This window comes from Neovison vison, chromosome 2, assembly GCF_020171115.1.
Source record: "Neovison vison isolate M4711 chromosome 2, ASM_NN_V1, whole genome shotgun sequence".
Lineage (NCBI taxonomy): Eukaryota > Metazoa > Chordata > Mammalia > Carnivora > Mustelidae > Neogale > Neogale vison.
In genome coordinates this window covers 75,735,770-75,754,302 of record NC_058092.1, presented here as the reverse complement: position 1 = coordinate 75,754,302, position 18,533 = coordinate 75,735,770, and the positions used below count along the sequence as shown (strand labels likewise).

At 40.4% G+C, this 18,533-nt stretch overlaps 1 pseudogene; it reads right to left on the bottom strand.

The window, feature by feature from the left end:
* The window catches only part of LOC122900172, a 74,331-nt pseudogene extending 58,076 nt beyond the window's left edge, over positions 1-16,255 (bottom strand).
* Positions 16,256-18,533: the final 2,278 nt, after the last annotated feature.

Sequence of the window (18,533 nt, the reverse complement as noted above, 5' to 3'; positions counted from 1 at the left end):
TGGAACTAAGACCTCTAGACCAGCACAGCATAAAGTTGTGAGAACAGAAAGTAAACATTTTGCTAGTGGGTCACTAGGGGTAACAGCTAGTGGTGCCATTTCCACTTTCACCTCTTGATCTTAATTTGATATGTTCCACTTACCAAAATAGTCTCTGACTGCCAGAGTTCTCTGTTCTTACAGCTACAGTCACAGCCCTGTTACCCCTTGCGGGCTTCCATATGGGTTCCATAGTGGAGCCTCATCCCAAAGGGAATCCACACATACTGTGTGTGTCATCCCAAAAGGTCTGCTTTTGCTTGATGCTGAGGGACTAAGAGATGCAGAATAATTAAGAAAGAAAATAAAATACCTCCTGTGTCAAAGTAGCAGTACATCCTTAAATGTTTTTTTTTTCATTTAAAAAAATTTTTTTTTCCAATTTATTTATTTTCAGAAAAACAGTATTCATTATTTTTTCACCACACCCAGTGCTCCATGCAAGCTGTGCCGTCTATAATACCCACCACCTGGTACCCCAACCTCCCACCCCCCCGCCACTTCAAACCCCTCAGATTGTTTTTCAGAGTCCATAGTCTCTCATGGTTCATCTCCCCTTCCAATTTACCCAAAAGCACATACCCTCCTCAATGTCCATAACCCTACCCCCCTTCTCCTAACCCCCCTCCCCCCCAGCAACCCACAGTTTGTTTCGTGAGATTAAGAGTCACTTATGGTTTGTCTCCCTCCCTATCCCATCTTGTTTCATGGATTCTTCTCCTACCCCCTTAAGCCCCCATGTTGCATCACTACTTCCTCATATCAGGGAGATCATATGATAGTTGTCTTTCTCTGCTTGACTTATTTCGCTAAGCATGATACGCTCTAGTTCCATCCATGTTGTTGCAAATGGCAAGATTTCATTTCTTTTGATGGCTGCATAGTATTCCATTGTGTATATATACCACATCTTCTTGATCCATTCATCTGTTGATGGACATCTAGGTTCTTTCCATAGTTTGGCTATTGTGGACATTGCTGCTATAAACATTCGGGTGCACGTGCCCCTTTGGATCACTACGTTTCTATCTTTAGGGTAAATTCCCAGTAGTGCAATTGCTTAAATGTTTTTTAACGAGGTTCAGGCTTCCAATTTACTATAATAAATGTATCATTTTTCTTTCTACATAGTAATGGGAAAATTCTGTTATTGAATTCAATTCAGAGGCCCTCAAAACCAGCTGTGCTGCGTGGTTTGTTATCATCCACACCTGTCTGAGGCTGGGAGCTAGTTTGCAGAATTCCATTCCCTCTACGCATCTAGGTGAGAGGTTGTTAATGAGGGAAAGCCATAGGCTACTCAGGAGGCAGAAGTAGAACCAATGCCATTATCCTTGGGTAGCTGCGGCCTTGTTTCCAGTGTTGGTTGGAGAGAACAGTTCACCAGACTTCTCTGGTCCCACATGGGCAGCCAGACAGGCAGAGACTTTTGGACTTGTCCAAAGCTTCACTCTGTCCATCTCACCTGTGCTTCAGGTTGATATGGTTAGTGACTTTAATTCTGCGAGTTATCCCCTTCCAGATCTTCACATCCCACCTTCTCTATATCATTTTTTTAGTCTTAGCGTCATGTAATTCCTGCATTAAAAACATTCTCCCTTTAATGCTTGGTAGTGGCTCTGTTTTCCTGAGAGAATTCACACCAATGCACCAAAATCATATGAGGACAAAATTCTAAAGAAGAATAATTCCAGCATTTTTTGAAGGGTTTACTGTCCCTTCCCCCTACATTGTTCACATAGTATGAGCATTGGTCAAAAACAGGTAAACAGGGGTGCCCGGGTGACTCAGTGGGTTAAAGCCTCCACCTTCGGCTCAGGTCATGATCTCAGGGTCTGGGATCGAGCCCCACATCGGGCTCTCTGCTCGCAGGGAGCCTGCTTCCTCCTCTCTCTCTGCCTGCCTCTGCCTACTTGTGATCTCTGTCTGTGTCAAATAGATAAATAAAATCTTTAAAAAAAACAACAACAGGTAAACAGTTTCATCAGAGTATGCTATTTATAAAGTCATCTTTTTTTCATACAGAAGCAAAACTCCACTTTAAGAATTTGTATATATTCTAATCCTGAAGTAGACATTTTTACATGTATATAAAGTAATAAAAGGGAAACTAATATTAATAGGAACATAAATGATAATACATTTTGTGTCCTTAAAACTTTCCCAGAGGGAGCATGTATTGAATTAACAAGATCAAGAAATGTTTTGATCTTTTAGAGTTACTTTTTTTTTATTTTACTTTTTCAGTGTTCCAAGATTCATTTTTTATGCATCAAACCCAGTACTCCATGTAATATGTGCCCTCCTTAATAACCCCCAACAGGCTCACCTATCCTCCCACCTACCCAAAACACTCAGATCATTTCTCAGAGTCCACTGTCTCCCATGCTTCATCTCCCCCTCCGATTTCTCCCAATTCATTTTTCCTTTCCTTCTCCTAATGTCCTCCATGTTATTCTTTATGCTCCACAAGTAAGTGAAACCATATGATAATTGACTCTCTCTGCTTGACTTATTTCACTCAGCATAATCTCCTTCAGACCTGTCCACACTGATACAAAAGTTGGGTATTCATCCTTTCTGATGGAGGTGTAATATTCCATTGTATATATGGACCATATCTTCTTTATCCATTCATCTGTTGAAGGGCATCTTGACTCTTTATACAGTTTGGCGATTTGGGCCATTGCTGCTATGAAAATTGGGGTACATATGGCCCTTCTTTTCACTATATCTGTATCTTCAGGGTAAATGTGCAGTAGTGCAATTGCAGGATCATAGGGTAGCTCTATTTTTAATTTTAATTAACTTTAATTAAAATAATTAAAAGTTGCCAATTTTTAAATGATCATGATGAGTTTGATAGGTGATAAGCCTTTTATATATATTGCCTCAAGCCTCACAAATCCTTATGAATTAGGTATTAATATAACTTACTGACAATGATGGAGGAGGCCACAGAGAACTGAAAGCTGATGGGGGCAGTTGATTTACATAAGTGTTATGTGGGCAGCTCCTTCTAGTGGTTGCTTTTTCCTCTACTTTCTTAATTTGATAGAGCTGTGAGGTAGATTAGATGCCCTTCCTACTCCTTATTATGACTTCCAGATCATTTATCCTTTTTTTTAGCTCCACCCCACCCTCCCATTAAAACATGCACGCACGCACGCACACACACACAAAATGACAGAACAACAACAAACCACAAAGTATCTTTGAAACACATATCATCAGACTTCTATTACTCATCACTCCCTCTTATTCCAGGGGTCCTAGATCTCACAATCCTTTCATTCATTGAAGATTTTAGCACCTGATTCTTCCCCACTTTACTACTACTCTTGTTATTAATCTTGGGGTCTTCAGAATCTAGTAGACAGCCATCTAACACCCTGACCTCTTGGTCCATTGATCTCTCATATTCAAAGTCTTGTCAACCATCTGACCTCAGCGTAAACATTTTTCCACTGGTAACTAAACCTTCCCCGTAATCTCAATTTCAAGCATCCAGCACAATTAGTCATTCTCAAGACCTCTGCCATGCTGCCACAGCAAGTGGTCAATTCTCTGTCCTCATTTTACGTTTCAGCAACACTTGACAAACCTATCACCCCTTTCTCCTTCTCTCCTTCCCTCCTCCCTTCCTTTCCTTCTTTTCTTTTCTTCCTTCCTTCTTTCCTGTATTTTATTTTTCTAGTTGCTTCTCCTCTAGCATACGCTTTAGATGAATAAATTTTTCCTATAGTATTCTTTAATTATTGTTTAGTTTGCTTTTCTCCTATTCCTATATCTGGAACTCCCAAAGTAAATAATGCATCACAGGGACCAGTCTCTGTGTGTTTTCTTTCATGTTGTCTTTTTGCTCCTTGGCTCTGCTTTCAAAGACTCCTTGGTTCGATTTTCTTCTTTCTTTTTTTTATTTTTTTTATTTAAATTCAATTAGCCAACATATAGTACATCATTAGTTTTTGATGGCTTGATTTTCTTATTAGTAATCAGTTTTAAGCAGCATCCATTCTTCCTCTTCAGTACCTCTTCTGATTTTACATGTCAACATATGCATCTTTTTATTTTGAGACTATTTTCATGTGACAGGATAGACTTTTTTCCATGACAGCCTTTTCATTTAATTAGAGCAAAGGCACATCCATTCTCACTGAGGATGTGAATTAGAAATTCATAAATTGTATGTCTTCATTGGAGAAGTGTCTGTCCATATCTTCTGCCCATTTTTTGATATGATTGTCTGTTTTGTGTGTGTTGAGTTTGAGGAGTTCATTATAGATCCTGGATATCAACCTTTTGTCTATACTGTCATTTGCAAATATCTACTCCCATCACTAGCCATCAGGGAGATTCAAATTAAAACCACATTGAGATATCACCTTACACCAGTTAGAATGGCCAAAGTTAGCAAGACAGGAAACAACACGTGTTGGAGGGGATGTGGAGAAAGGGGAACCCTCTTCCACTGTTGGTGGGAATGCAAGTTGGTGCAGCCTCTTTGGAGAACAGTGTGGAGATTCCTCAAGAAATTAAAAATAGAACTTCCCTATGACCTTGCCATTGCATTCCTGGGTATTTACCCCAAAGATACAGGTGTAGTGAAAAGAAGGGCCATCTGTACCCCAATGTTTATAGCAGCAATGGCCACGGTTGCCAAACTGTGGAAAGAAACAAGATGCCCTTCAACAGACGAATGGGTAAGGAAGATGTGGTCCATATACACTATGGAGTATTATGCCTCCATCAGAAAGGATGAATACCCAACTTTTATAGCAACATGGATGGGACTGGAAGAGATTATGCTGAGTGAAATAAGTCAAGCAGAGAGAGTCAATTATCATATGGTTTCACTTATTTGTGGAGCATAACAAATAGCATGGAGGACATGGGGAGATAGAGAGGAGAAGGGAGTTGGGGGAAATGGGAAGGGGAGGTGAACCATGAGAGACTATAGACTCTGAAAAACAATCTCAGGGTTTTGAAGGGGAGGGGGGTGGAGGTTGGGGTACTAGGTGGTGGGTATTATAGAGGGCACGGATTGCAAGGAGCACTGGGTGTGGTGAAAAAAATAATGAATACTGTATGCTGAAAATAAAAAAAAAAAAGAAATTCCTAAATTGTTCTGCTTCCCATATTTCCCTTTTCTTCAGTTTTATATATTTACCCTGATTGTTTAGTGGAGTCAGACTCTTCTGACTTGTCTAAATAATATTTGTATGCTTGATCATGTCATTGAAAATCCAGATTAGTGGTCCTTAATCAAAGAAGCACTATTGAATTAGCTCAGTTTAGGTGTCCACCATTGTACCAGTGGGACAGTGGGGAAATTATCTATGAGAGGTTATAATTCAATCAGCTATCCATCCCAAATTGGTATCACATCTTACAAATATTAGAGCTATTTATTAGAGTTATATTATATATATATTATATTATATAGTTATATATTATATTAGAGTTATGTGTTCATTCATCTATTTATTCATTCATTTAATCAACATTTATTGATTATATGTTACATAACATTTGAAGTGCTATGGATACAGCAATGAACAAACAATGATACAAAGACCCCTCACATGGATCATTCTAATAAATTAAGATAGGAAAAAATAAACGTATGAATCAGTAAAAATATATCAAATGATGATAAATGGTCTGGGGATAAAAAAGAGGGAAGAGACGGAAATTTAGGTCAGAGAAGGAGGCAGATTTTGTAAACTGAATTAGAGAGTAGCCATGTAGATAATTAAAGGAAGAACTCTGCATGTAAAAGGAGCAGCCACGTACAATGAATTGAACTACAGCATCTCTAGCACATTCACAGAACAACAAGAAAGCAGCAGTGTGCACCGAGCAGCGGTGGGCAGATGAGTTGATGAAGAGAATGGGGGCCAGATTTTTTGAGCCAATATAACGACTTTGGTTTTTACAGGTCTTTTAAAGATTTAGCAAAATCACAGAAAAAATTGGGGTAAAGGGTTTATAGTACCTAACTTACATTGAAAAAAATCTAACACTAGATGCTGAGACAGGGCAAGAAAGAAAGGGTGAAGGCAGAAAGACCTATTTCTCCCCATAATCAACTAGAGATGATGATGGCCTGTACCAGGGAGATAAGTAGAAAAGTGTTGAAAATAGATTCTGGATCTATTTTAAAGATTTTATGTATTTATTTATTTATTCATTTATTTGGGAGAGAGAGAGAAAGCATGAGAAGAGAGAGATCAGAGGGAGAAGCAGACTCCCTGCCGAGCAGGGAGCCCGATGTGGGACTCGATCCCGGGACTGTAGGATCACAACCTGAGCCGAAGGCAGTCGCCCAACCAACTGAGCCACCCAGGTGCTATCTGGATCTATTTTAAAAGTAGAATTGTGATTTCCTATATACGTGTCATTAGATAAATAAGTACATGGATGTCTAATATTGAGAGCAAAGTTGTTACTAGACATGAAAGAAACTGGAGGTAGAATGAAGAGAAGTAAGAAAACATCCTTAGCCCAGTTTGGCAAAGTGTATCTAATGTTGGTATACTCAGATAGCTAAGATAAATTCATGTTTTCTTAGCTTTAGTTTCTCTAAAAGCAGAGCCTGAAAATAACAGTTTGCTCACTGGTGCTTTAATTGGGAAAATACCCTGGGAGCAGGAATAGGAAATAGAATGAAACAGGGGAAGAAGGGAAGTTAATAAAAGAATGAGTTCTCAAGCTGGGAACTTCTACTATAGAGCTGTTTGCTTCCACTGGGGTCTTTGGGGACTGTTACAAAATGCATTTCAGGACTGTTATCCCAAGAAGTTGAAAAAGGAAAGATTTACCCATCAGCACCCATCCTTTATTGACGATGGAGGTCCCACAGGTGTTACCTTCCAAGTATGTGCAAGAATGAGGGCTAAGCACATTCTAAGGTAGATCCAGACTGCAGCATCAAAAAAGCCTCAGAGAAGGAAAGAAATGGCATAGTATGGTATTGGCCTGAGACAAAGTGCTCACGGGATGAAGCCTGTCCCAGCCCAAGTGGAACTGGTTGCAATAACACGACCTGGATTTTGAGGCAGAGCTGTAAGAAATCTGAAGTCGTATAAAAGGGCTGCCTGCACAACTCACCACCATCTGACCCACCTGCCCTCTCCATCAGGATCAATCATACAATCCTTTCCAAGGTGTTCTCACCTGGAAACTGCAAGGATTTCATAAAGCAAGCTTAGTGGGAAAACTATCTCCTGCTTAGAATAGCAGGTTTTGAGGCCATAATGATTCTTCACCTCCCTCTTGTACCACTCATTCTAAACCTTCTTGAGCCCCAGCCAACACTTTGGATGTTCTATGTTGCTAGTGGGGTAAGCTCAATTTCTCCCTGGGAAGTATGAAATCTTAGTTACTGTGATTACCTCTGTTGGGTACCAAGTGCTGCTATTGCCAGTACAAAATCAATCACAAAAACAAAATGAAACAAACAAACAAAAAACAAGCTCTGCTCTATGTTACAAATGTACTCCTCTGTGTACCCATTATGTAACTCCAGTTCCTCCTTATAATCAGGGTAAACTATTCTGATTATATATTTCTTAAGAAGTTACTCTAAAACTTAGTGGTTTAAAACAACAAACATTTTATTATAGTCAATGATCTCACAATTATCTATGTCAGAAATTTGGGCCAGGGTTGGCTCAACGACACTGCAGCTCCAAGTGGTTCCAACTGAAGATACTCTGGTATTCAGGTGACAATGGTCTGGAGGGCTCAGGATGGCCTCACTCACATACCTGGGTCCCTCTGGGAATGTCAACTAAAATGTCTACATTAGTTTTCATCTCAGCATAGGCGTATTAGTTGTACTTCTTACATGGCATATTAGGGATCCGAGAATATCAAAAGAACATTGTAAGCCTCTTTTCTTTTTTTTTTAATTTTTTAGATTATATTCATTTATTTATTAGAGAGAGAGAAAAAACATGCAAGAGGCAGGGGAGGGGCTGAGGAAGAGGGAGAAGCAGACATTGCTGAACAGGGAGCCTGACACAGAGCTCAATCCCAGGACCCCAGGATCACGACCTGAGTTGAAAGCAGATGTTTAACTAATTGAGCCACGCAGGGACCCCTATTTTTCTTTTCCTGGGTTTCTGAGCTAGACCAACTAACTAAGCTAGTTAACTAACTAGACTCATGTAAGTCAGTCTAAGCTAGACTAACTAAGCTGACTAACAAGAGTCAGCAATTCCAAAATTCATATAATTTCCATGGGCCCATACTTTTTAAAATCTTAAAGCATAATCCAATGATCATCTGCCATCCTGCATTTCATCTTCTTCACTTAAACGTTAGAGATTATTGCCATCCCACTTATCACCCCAAACAGAGCCCTTATAACTCTCTGACGAGTAAATGATCCAGTCTGAATGCACCATGAGGGTTGCTTGCTGGGATCTCTATTACCAGCTGTCTTAGTCCGGATTCTCCTAAATTCAGAGCCTAAAACAAAAGGCCCAAGTGAAAAGAGGTGTTTTTAGAAAAATGACCCCAGAAAAGGCTATAGGGATTAGGATAGAAGTTCAGGGGATAAAACAGGGGGAAAAAAAAAAGAAGAAGAAGATCAATGAAAGACCTAAATCATTGTATTAGTCATAACTGTGAGTAATTGCTAACTGATCTCATCGGAACTCTCTGAGATACTTTATGAAAAGCATCTCAGAATGGAACACACAGAAGGAAAAAAAGAAAAAGGAAAGCATTTTCTCATTCGCTGCCATTCCTTCCATTGTTGTACACTTTGGGGTTGTATCTAAAAGAGTATGGAGTAAACTTTCATTAGAGCCCCACACTGTGAAAGCATAGAATGAGAGGCACCAGCCCAGATGGGAAACCACCCAATGACACCCAAGCAAAGCTGCTGAAATGGTAACAATGTCAGAGGCTAGAGTAAGATATAAGGCCAACAGTATTTTGGATTCTTGTGCAAGGAATTTTCAATAGACCTGAGAACCTCAATTCAGAAGATAAAATTTTATGGCTGTTCTAACTCCCATGTTTGGATTTTTCTATTTATAAAAACCAAATTGAAAATTGATTGCTGCTGCATGTAGGGATGGCCCCAAGACACTGATGTGGAGAAATCTTGTCAAACAATAGGCTATCAGTTTTGTATAAAGGAAAAAGGGGTCTGAAGTAACCTTATACATAGAATCTTGAACAGTGGTAATTGTTTATCTGGTTGGCCACAGCTTAGAAGGGCCATCATTAGGTAATCAGAGATAAGGAGAGTGGACATTAATCTAGAAAGTGGGCATATTGGGTACGTAGATCTTTATATCAGTATTCACCGAAGAGTATACACTCCATAGAGACACTGAGCAGTCAGGTGGAAAGAATGACCCATCTAATACATTTGAGTCATTTTCTCCTCAGCCACCCATTTCTTCAGAATATACTTGGTAGCTGGGATAGAGGCTTCATATGAACACATTAGCCTGTACTACATTTCACCAAGGCTAGTCGTCTTACCTGTGAAATGTCTGACCTGAAGGCAACAGAGCTCACGGTTGAGCCTTTAATATGTTACCATGTTTTGAGGATATGAACCAGTCCCTAAACGACAAGATGATCACGCCAGTCCCTTTATACTCTGAATGAGGGAACAAATTTCTTACTGGAATTAATGTGAATTCTGGATATGGGTTTGCCTCCTCTGCTTAGAGAGCTTTGGTTATCACCTGTTCAAGGACTGATAGTATCTAGCTTGTTGTCACGGGATCTGATTAAACATCATCTTAGACAAGTTTCTGATTTTATACAAGTCTAACAATATGAATGAAACCACAGAATCCACTAGTCCCGTCTCATATATCGACACTGTCCACCTAACAGAACACTAAAATGGTCACTTAAAGATATAGCTATAACACATTGACATGTTGGACACTGTCATTCAAGATGCAATATATAATTAGTGAACAAATGGTCATTGTACAGCGCTGTGTCCATAGCAGCTAGCTAAAGTACAGAAGTCCAGAACCAAAGGGTGGAGGTAGGAGTGTCCCAGTAACTCACCTGGCAATTTGTGCTCTACTGCCCACTACTTGAGTCTCTGCTGGACTAGAGCACCAGGTTCCAAAGGTGAGAGGTTAGCAGTAATTCTACCAGGGATCACAGTAAGGTTCCACTAAATCGAAACTATGGCTGCCACCTGATCATTGTGTGAACTTCATGCTAGTAGATCACCCAACAGGCAATTAGCAGATTGCTCCTTTGCAGGCTTAAATGACCATGATTTTCATGCTGAGATGGTACATAATGGAAGCCAGATAGAGTAGATCTAGAATTCAAAGGATTCATCATGATACTCTTGGTGTTTCCATGACCTTGAAAATGCATTCACAGCAGCCACAGCTTAATTTGAGCACAGTAACAGGTTTTATACTCACTAGGAATAAAAATGCATGTTCCCGCTCCAGGAAAGCAAACTAGACCAGCAGAATTACTGACCAAATATAAACAAAATCTAGAATGGATAGTAGAGGGAGAGAGAGTGAATATCAATCATGACTGTGAAATCAGTTGCAACAGTGAGGACTGTATCTTAGACTACTGTGTATGTATATATGTTGAAGAAGTCATGACTGGCCACCAAACTAAATCAGCAATGATGGAAGAGAGTCAGCTTTATATGAGATATGAGAGGATCTGAACAGTGCAAAACATAGCTTTACAGATGCTGTTGGTGCCCCAACCATGGCCCCTTGTCACTCACCATTTATGTATTCCCAGTGGAACCTTACCATATACCAGAGACGCTCCCTCTGAGGGTCTGCTCTTAACCTTCACATGGGCCAGGCCAGAAGTGTTAGGGATTTATAGTCACAGGAGTGGTTCCCATCCAATAATGGAAGGAAGTTCCCCACATTTCTCACCCATTTTAGAAGGGATTTGGAAACAGATTTTACACTGTTTCCTAGAGTTATCTCAAAAGATTTGAGCTCCTTGTCCCCAAAAGGGACCTGCAATATATGTTCCCATTTATTGGTTTCCTTCCCTTCTACTTCTCAATTTCTCATTCTCCCACCATGCTTCTTAGGATAACCTTCCAAATAAACTTGCTCTAAAATACTTGACTTGGGAACTGCTTCTCATGAAACTGCCTAAAAACCCATTTATTCTTTATGAAATAGAAATGAAATTAACTAATTATGATCAGGATAAACGGAGACATTTAAAGTGTCCAGATCTTAGATGCCAATTAGTAAAAAAGAATGATTATGGTGATGATGGTGATGATGATAATTCCCCCAGAAAATACAGAAGCAGTACAATGAAGTGGTTCAGCATACTTCAATTTTAATCGTAAGATCTACTTCTTTGTAGCTCTGTGATTTTGGACAAGTTACTAAATCTCTTGTTGCCTTAGTTCTTGAAAAACTAGGGGCAAATATTTGTTATGAGAATTAAAATAGGATAATCTATATAAAATAGTGAGCACTATGTATGGATCATAGCACATTATTTAATAAATAATGTCCTCATTATCATTCATTCTGTATTAAGATTCAATAACTTTGTCTTTTCTTGTGCATTAGTTTAAGTTCTCAGCTACTGAACCTACTATAAACAAGCAATAAACATGGTCCTATGTGTATCTATTATTTCAGGAAATTAAACTCAAAAAGTGTATGTAGTCTCTCCCAGTTCTGCTTCCAAACTTCAGATTAATATCACTGTATTTCAGGACGGGTAAAATACCATATACTTTGAAGACCCAGGAGCCAATTACAGAATTCATGTACAGAAATCAGTGGCTTTCCTATACACTAACAATGAAAACACAGAAAGGGAAGTTAGAGAACCGATTCCATTTACTATAGCACCAAGAACCATAAGATACCTGGGAATAAACCTAACTGAAGAGGTAAAGGTTCTGTACTTGAAGAACTACAAAACACTCATGAAAGAAATTGAAGAAGACACAAAAAGATGGAAGACTATTCCATGCTCTTGGATTAGAAGAATAAACATTGTTAAAATGTCTATACTGCCTAGAACAATCTATACTTTTAATGCCATTCCGATCAAAATTCCACCAGCATTTTTCAAAGAGCTGGACCAAATAATCCTAAAATTTGTATGGGATCAGAAGAGACCCCGAATCACTAAGGAAATGTCGAAAAACAAAAAAAAACAAAAATAAAGCTGGGGGCATCACGTTACCTGATTTCAAGCTTTATTACAAAGCTGTGATCACCAAGACAGCATGGTACTGGCATAAAAACAGACACATAGACCAGTGGAAGAGAATAGAGAGCCCAGATATGGACCCTCAACTCTATGGTCAAATAATCTTCTACAAAGCAGGAAAAAAAATACAGTGGAAAAAAGACAGTCTCTTCAATAAGTCGTGCTGGGAAAATTGGACTGCTATATGTAGAAGAATGAAGTCGACCATTCTCTTACACCGTACACAAAGATAAACTCGAAATGGATAAAGGACCTCAACATGAAACAGGAATCCATCAGAATCCTAGAGGAGAACATAGACAGTAACCTCTTCGATATCAGTCACAGCAACTTCTTTCAAGATATGTCTCCAAAGGCAAAGGAAAGAAAAGTGAAAATGAACTTTTGTGACTTCATCAAGATCAATAGCTTCTGCACAGCAAAGGAAACTGTTAACAAAACAAAGAGGCAACCCACGGAATGGGAGAAGATATTTGCAAAGGACAGTACAGACAAAAGATTGATATCCAGGATCTATAAAGAACTTCTTAAACTCAACACACACAAAACAGATAATCATGTCAAAAAATGGGCAGAAGATATGAACAGACACTTTTCCAATAAAGACATACAAATGGCTATCAGACACATGAAAAAATGTTCATCACTAGCCATCAGGGAGATTCAAATTAAAACCACATTGAGATACCCCTTACACCAGTTAGAATGGTGAAAATTAGCAAGACAGGAAACAACATGTGTTGGAGAGGATGTGGAAAAAGGGGAACCCTCCTACACTGTTGGTGGGAATGCAAGTTGGTGCAGCCACTTTGGAGAACAGTGTGGAGATTCCTCAAGAAATTAAAAATAGAGCTTCCCTATGACCCTGCCATTGCACTACTGGGTATTTACCCCAAAGATACAGATGTCGTGAAAAGAAGGGCCATCTGTACCCCAATGTTTATAGCAGCAATGGCCACAGTCACCAAACTGTGGAAAGAACGAAGATGCCCTTCAATGGACGAATGGATAAGGAAGATGTGGTCCATATACACTATGGAGTATTATGCCTCCATCAGAAAGGATGAATACCGAACTTTTGTATCAACATGAATGGAACTGAAAGAGATTATGCTGAGTGAAATAAGTCAAGCAGAGAGAGTCAATTATCATTTGGTTTCACTTATTTGTGAAGCATAACAAATAACATGGAGGACATAGGGAGATGGAGAGTAGATGGGAGTTGAGGGAAATTGAAAGGGGAGGTGAATCATGAGAGACTATGGACTCTAAAAAACAATCTGAGGGTTTTGAAGGGGCAGGGGGTGGGAGGTTGGGGGAGCCAGGTGGTGGGTATTAAGGAGGGCACATATTGCATGGAGCACTGGGTGTTGTGCAAAAACAATGAATTCTGTTATGCTAAAAAGAAAGAAAGAAAAAAATCTAAGGATTAAAAAAAAGAAGAAGAAGGTGGTGACAAAGGAGTCTCCAGAACTCACCTCATCCCACAAATACACCTAATCTATAGCTACATATGGAAAAATTCCCTCTGAGAGAAATCCAAACTCCTACAAGTGGGCAAGTGAGGAAACACACACACACACAACACCTGGAAACAGGCAGGAGAAACTGAGATACAGTCTTGCCATAAACCCTACCCCTAGTGCAGCAATACACAATTGGGAGGGAACACACAATTTCCAGATTCTCCTGGAGGAGCAAAGGGTTTAGACCCGGCTAGTGCCCAACTTTTAATACTTCCACCTCAGAGATGATGTCCAAAATATTTAGCTTTAAAAGCCAACTGTTCTTTGCATCCATGAGAACCACAAGGCTATAAGAAACTCAGAGACGATTCTTAAATGGTTCAGGTGAACTCAACATGGCTAACTTCTAAGGCCCAGTGCTGAGGCAACAAACTGAAATGCACCAGTCTTTCCATGAAAGAATCCTATTTGCTTATTCTAAAGCCTAGGCCTTAGGGGCATGCTTCTACCTTGAAACCCATCTAGGCATTGATTACAATACTCTACAGAGATTGCAGAGGGCAGTGGATGCCATCTTCACCCTCTCCCTCACTTCAAGTCACAGGTATCTCCTAGAAACGAGCTTGAGTACTTGTCTGGTGCCCCAGTTTTTGCAGCTACTGTCCAGGGGACACTCATTGATCACCTGGCTTTGGTGGCCACAGAGTTTAGATTCATAGGGCCCACAGAACTATAAAAAAATCAAGAAAAACTTCTTATTTGGATACCCTCCCACATGGTGCAGCACAGAGACAGCAGATAAGAATGCCCAGTCTTTCAATGAAAGAGGTCTCTTTGATAATATTAAAAGCTGTGGCCTCAGGAGCAGACTTCTAATTTAACACCCTTCAAGAGGCCCACTGCAATCCTCTAGAAAGCAGGAGGCAAGCAGACACCATATTTGCTCTCTCACTCTTCACCTTGTCTCAAGTCAGCTCTGTTCTGAGAAAGGACCTTGTGCATTTGTCTGGCACCCTGGCTTTTGTGGCTGCCCCCCAGACAGTGGACAGATCCCTTAATACCCTGGCTCTGGTGGCCAGTGGAGCTTATGTTCATGGAATCAACAGGATGGTAGCAAACAAAGAAACAGTTCTCAAGTGGAACAGACAGAAACACTCATCTTCCAACATTCCCCTAAAAGAGGTCTACCTCATATTTTAAAAGCTTCTGTTTGAGAGTTTGGCTTCCAATCAGACTGCATCTAGGTGCCAACTGAGAGCCTTCCCTTTGGGACACTGATAGGTCTTGGCACAATCTCAGCTACTGGGAGCCACTAAGAAAAAAGAAGCCTGCTTAGACAATCACAAATATTTAAGCTGGGGATGGCTTGAACAATAAAGTTTTCCTCTTACATGAGAAAACTCAAAACTGGTATAGATGACGATTTTATCTAATGCATAAAAACCAACACAATGAGTCAAGGAAAATGAGGAAATAGAGGAATATATTCCAAATGAAAGGAATGTTAATGTTTCAGAGAAAGAATTTAATGAAACAGAGATAAATAAGTGATTTATCTGATAAGGGGTTCAAAATAACTGTCAAATTCAAAATAAATACTGAGGTCAAAAACAATGTATAAACAAAATGAGAATTAAAAAAAAATAGAAAATGTAAGTACCAAACAGAAATTACAGAGCTGAAAAAATATAATTGAAATAAAGAATTCAGGGGTGCCTGTGTGGCTCAGTGGGTTAAAGCCTCTGCCTTTGGCTCAGGTCATGATCCCAGGGTCCTGGGATCGAGCCCCGCATCAGGCTCTCTGCTCGGCAGGGAGCCTGTTTCCCCTTCTTTCTCTGCCTGCCTCTCTGCCTACTTGTGATCTCTGTCTGTTAAATAAACAAATAAAATCTTTAAAAGAAAAAGAATTCAATAGAAGAATTCAAACTAATTAAAGCAAAATAAAGAATTGGCATAAGACTTCTGGGGAATATGGCAGAGCAGGAGGGCCCTAAATTCATTTCCTTCCAAGGATACAACTAGGTAACACTTACATAAGACCAAACAATCAGAAAAGGACTCATAAACTGGCCAAAGTCCACAACCAAATGTAGAGAAGAGGCCACATCAAAAAGGGTAAGACAGGCAAGGATTTGGTGGGAATCTAAACCCCGGGTTCTGACCTCTGGAGAGAGAGAGCCACAGGTGTGGAGAGGTACAGAAAACAGACTATCACACCAGGGAGTCTGCAAGGGCAAGAGGAATCCCCAAAGAATTTTGTCTGGAAAATCAGAGGGGCCAAATTTGGTGAGTGCTTATAACCTGTGGGACTTAAAGCCTAGAACTTAAAAATCAGTGGGCTTGGCTCTGAGAGAGCTTGGAAGGTGATGAGAAACTGAGTCCCTGTCCTTAAAAAGACAGTAGACCAAACGGCCCACCTGGATACACCTTGGAAACAGCATCTGAAAGGCACCTGAGATTATGGGAGACAGAGTTAGTTTGTTACCTCAGAGTTCAGTGAGGGACTTCTCCAGGAGCAAAGAAGCTGGCAGGCATTTTCCTCCCCCATCCTTATCATAAATACGCAGTCATCTAGGGGAACAAGTGTGACACTGTTATTCTCTATCTAACTTGATTACTGTGTTCCAACTCCTCTAGCCAGGTCTGCCTCGGTCCTGGTTTTGCAGATCCCCTCCCTCAGACAACCCACACAACTTTTTGCCAATACCGCATCTGCTGATATCCTAGGGAGAACGTGGTTACTTTCTTAAAACTGCATCCCCTACATCTTCATGTTTTGCAGGGCAGAACTAGAAGGCCCTGGACTCCACAGTTACTTTCTATCTATCCACTGTTGGAGAAGGACAAGCACCACACTTGCCTCCCCCACTTACCAATGTGTGTTTTGTGGAGCAGTCCCAGCACCCTCAGTGTCCACACAGCTTCATGTCCCCTGTTCAGGAGGACCAATACCACCTAGTCAAAAGTGCACATCCCACCCACTACTTTCAGGATCAAGAGGCAGAGCTGAATCTCTTAACATGCAGAATATTGAGCAAAATGAGGATACAGAGGAATATGTCATAAATGAAAGAACAGAACAAAAACACAGCAAGAGACCTAAATGAAGCAGAGATAACTAATATGCCTGATAGAGAATTTAAAGTAATGATGATAAAGACATTCACTGGACTTGAGAAAAGAGTAAGGAACATCAGTAAAAATCTTTAAGAAAGAGGTAGAAAACATAAAAAAAATCAGAAATGAAGAACACAATAAATTAAATTAAAAATACCCTTGATGAAGTAAATAGGCTGGAAGAAGGAGAGGAATGAATTAATGAATTAGAAGACAGAATGATGAAAAGTAATTAAATTGAACAAATGAGAGAAAAAAGAATTATGCAAAATAAAAATAGACTTAGAAAACTCAGTGACGCCATCAAGTGTGTAACATTCATATTATAAGGGTCTCAGAAACAGAAAAGAGAGAAAAGGGGGCAGAAAGTTTATTTGAAGAAATTACAGCTGAAAACTTCCCTAATCTGGGGACAGAAACAGATATCCATACCCAGGAGGCACAGAGACCACCCCCCCAACAAAATCAGCTAAAGGAGGTCCATAAGAAGACACATGGTAATCAAAATGACAAAAGTAGTGGTAAAGAAAAAAATATTTTTAAAGATTTGTTATTTAGAGAAAGAGAAAATATGCAAGTAAGAGGGAGGGGCAGAGGGAAAGGGAGAGAGATTCTCAAGCAAACTCTGTCCTAAGTGCAGAGCAGGACACATGATATCACAGCCTGAGCAAAAACCAAGAGTTGGATGTTTAACCAATTTCATCACCCAGGCACCCCAAAGAAAAGTTTTTAAAGCAGCAAAAGAAAAGAAGACAACTACATGCAAGAAACCCTATAAGGCAATCAGCTGATTTTTCAGCAGGGACTGTACAAGCCAGATAGGAGTGGTATGATGCCGTCAAAGTGCTGACTGGGAAAGGTCTATAGCCAAGAATACTCTATCCAGAAGAGGCAAGATGGTGGAGGAGTAGCAGACTGAAATGACATCAGGTCACAGAAGTTCAGCTAGATAGTTATCAAACCATTATGAACACCTACAAACTCAACATAGATTGAAGAGAAGAAAAGCAGCAATTTCAGGAACAGAAAATTGACCACTTTCTGAAAGGTAGGACATGTGAAGAAGTGAATCCAAAGTGACGGGAAGATAGACTGTGGTGGGAAGGGCTGGCTTCTGGCAAGCAGTGGAGGAGTACAGCCCAAAATCAGAGCTTTTAGAAGTCTGCTCCACTGAGGGACATCACTCCAGAGGCTAAGTGAGGGTGGACCCCTCACAGGGACAGCGGGTCTCAGGACCCATGGGGTCAATGAAAGATCGGGGGTTTCTGCATGTGGCAGAGTTCCCAGGTATCGGAGCGGGAAGCTGACTACAGAGACAGAGCCGAGGAGTGAGCTCTCAGCTCAGGGTTACATTAAACCATGATCTGTAGCACTGTCAGACCACTGCTCTTTGAGCAGGGACACCACAAATGGCATATACAGGGAGACTCACCTTACTTCTCTGGAGGAGGAGTATGGCAGGAATCTGCTGAGTTTGGAAAATCCAAATGACGCTGTGCACCAGAGACAGAAATGCTCCATCAAAGGCCAGGTGAGCCCAGAGCACAGCCGGAGACTAGGGAGATGGGAGTGATTGACCCCTTTTCTCTGAGAGTGCACTGAGGAGTGGGGCCCCGAGCTCTGAGCTCCTCCAGGCCGGAGACTGGGAGGACACTATTTTCATTCCTGTCCTCCAGAGCT